This window comes from Anneissia japonica, unplaced genomic scaffold (assembly GCF_011630105.1).
Source record: "Anneissia japonica isolate Jap-2015-1 unplaced genomic scaffold, ASM1163010v1 scaffold3474_len973312_cov172, whole genome shotgun sequence".
Lineage (NCBI taxonomy): Eukaryota > Metazoa > Echinodermata > Crinoidea > Comatulida > Comatulidae > Anneissia > Anneissia japonica.
In genome coordinates this window covers 123895-126810 of record NW_022747780.1, presented here as the reverse complement: position 1 = coordinate 126810, position 2916 = coordinate 123895, and the positions used below count along the sequence as shown (strand labels likewise).

The following is a 2916-nucleotide window of genomic DNA, read 5'->3' as shown; positions in this document are numbered from 1 at the left end:
TATTGATACTGATATTTTAAAAAACATCTATCGTTTGGTTTTAACTCTTGCCTTAAGTAAGCATGAGCATGAGGAATTTTTTTTATTTATTTATCTTTATTTTATTGAAAAGTGTGTTTTGTACAGTTTGATTTTTATCATGTTTCTATTGAATAAAAGTGGTTAAAAATAAAAATATGGCGTATATTTATACCCTGAGTTAAATAATCTCAGATTTCCTACACTGCAACTGCATATACTTGTATGTCAAAGAATGGTTTAGGTAACTGCAAAACATCTTGCATGCAACTTCATTTAGTTTTACCCCAGGGCTTGAGTAGCTCTCTCTGAATGCGATTTGTAGGCCCTCTCATGCCACGCAGAATATCTGAGACTTAAGATAATAGCTAAGAATAATAGCGGATGTTGATGTTGAGTAAATGCACCAGTCGGCACTGATTGTATCGGACGTGCAAACACACTCGAACGACTAAAAGTTGATTATCCATAAATTAACGTTTGGTTATCTTGTATCTAATTACAAAGGTAATAAATTTCTTTTTATTACAACGCACTGATGCTGTTTACATGAGAAAACAGGGCATGATCACTGGTAATTATACATATCATCTTGGCCTCTATCAACTGCAGAGGTCTTCAATGTTTAAGAAAAGGAAGAAATTGGGGTGAGTGGCAAGGGGGGGGGTGAGTGGCAAAAAAATCTGGAGGAATTTTTTTTTTTTCACATGATGCAAAAAGCATTTTTGACTAAAAACTTTGAAGCGAATTAACTATTTTTGAATATTATATCTCATTTACGGCTTCTACAAGAAATATCAAGAAGTATCAAGAAATGTTTTTCCTCCGCAGCATGGCTTTTAAAAATAAGTATCTACAAGCTCATATTTTTCTCTTGGTGTACTGACCACTAATATATTATTTGTGAGGCTATGTCTGTGATTTTATTGGAATTCATATTCGAGTGGTACATCCACAATGTGTAAGGAAGGCATCTTAACCAAATCTTATTAATAGGTGAAAATTTTTTACTATAATTCAGTAAACATATTCGAAATTTACAAAAAAAAACAAAAAAAAAAACAAACAATTCTCTAAAGCTCTGTCCAGACTACCATGTCTAAATATGGTCATAATGACATCACATCATGACCATATATAGGCACATCATGACTATATATGGCCATACAACAGTTTGATAGTGTGGAGAGCAGTTAACAAAAAAGACAAAATTTCAACTAAGCTATCAACAAACTTGGAAGGAATATATTGTATTTCAATATTACATTATAATAATGGGATTTTCAAAATATTGATACTACTTATTACAGCATTACTTTCATAAGTATGCGTTGTATGTTCAACACCTTTGCAGATGCATACCCCCAAAAGATACCTAAAACTTGCTTTAAAAATGGAGCGTATGTTGTTAGCAGGAAGGACAGTCCTCCGAAAATGAGTTCCACAGAGCTCCTCATTTCGAACCTTTCGTATCAAGGTACAGAAAAATATTGGTAGCACAGAAGAGTGATAAATTCACTGTTGCCATTCTTGGCCCAAGTGTATATTAATCATACAGAAAAACCCATACATATTAATCCATACTTATTTATTAATAATCAAAATGGCTAATAAATCATAACATCATCTTATCAACCACATGCTTCTGTCTCCACAGAGAAGTAAAATCCATAAAAAATAAATCAACATTTTTTGTTAAATTGTGTAAAATAATCCTAAAAGATAAAAATTGTTTGAATTATGAATGATAATTTATTTAACATTCATTTCAAAATCAATAAGGTTTTATATAACGCATGACATAAAGTAATGAGCAGAATGGAAATAGCCCCTTGGGAAAGAAATTTTGTGATTAGACAATCAGGATGATTAAAGTTTTAACACAACAGATTTATTTACTCCTAGCTATGCTGCCAGCTGAAAACATACATACATAAACTGAGCCTGTAGCAAGTGCCCAAAAACAGAACATTGATTTATATCTGATAGGGTGATTCTTTGTAAATAAATAGAGGCACTTTAACTTAGTTTTTAGTACCCTTTTTTAATGTCGTGCATGAGTCTCTACCAGTAATATTCACGTCGTTGAACTTGTTGACAAATTGGCTGAAATTTCATCTTATCTATTTGCAAAAACCCTACTCTCCATTAGAAATTTATAAACTAAACATTATTTTTGATTAACTGAAAAAGAAATCAGATAGGCAAGTTAGTTTTATGGATTATAAATAAAGTCATATTTCTTTTTCCCATTAAATCTATCATCATGCTCAGTAACACGTACAGTGCTGAAGCAAAATAATAATTCAAAATAAATCATGTGTAAGAACGATTGAATTCAAAGTAAATTGCAGTAAAAGTGGAGCCAAAAAAAAGGATTGGCACAGTACCTCCTTTGTGATCTTGACTGTTTGACTCCCACTATTCGGTAAAATTAATAGTTTTGAGTGTATTGGTATTAAACTGCGCACAAATTTCAAACTTTCTGCAAAAATTTCAAGAATTCAAATCACTCTCAGATGATTATACCATGTATTATAGGAAAATACTGTTGCACAAAGCAAAATACATAAAAAATAATTAAGGTATTTAATCGAATAAATGCCCCGCTTTGAATAAACACCTCCTCGAATACAATCTAATGGAATCTAATCATTCTCAACACTTTCTATTAATGTTGTACTCCAGTAGAATTACATTTTTTCTAACTTGGTTGGGATCAGTAAGTCTTTATGATCATGCAATAACAAATTTTGACAGTAATTATGTGTTACAAGCATAGAGGTATAATAAGAATACTAGAGCGCTAACCGCAATGTATTCGACGTTCGAAATACGCAGAACTGTGTGTGTGTACCATCCAAGATGGCTACCATAGATTTAGCCAATCAAATTTCG

General features: G+C 31.8%; 1 protein-coding gene across 1 annotated transcript in view; it reads right to left on the bottom strand.

Moving 5' to 3' along the window:
- LOC117120609 (ribosomal RNA-processing protein 7 homolog A-like) overlaps positions 1–2916 on the bottom strand; it is a 45516-nt gene that overhangs the window by 22946 nt on the left and 19654 nt on the right. The window lies entirely within an intron of this gene.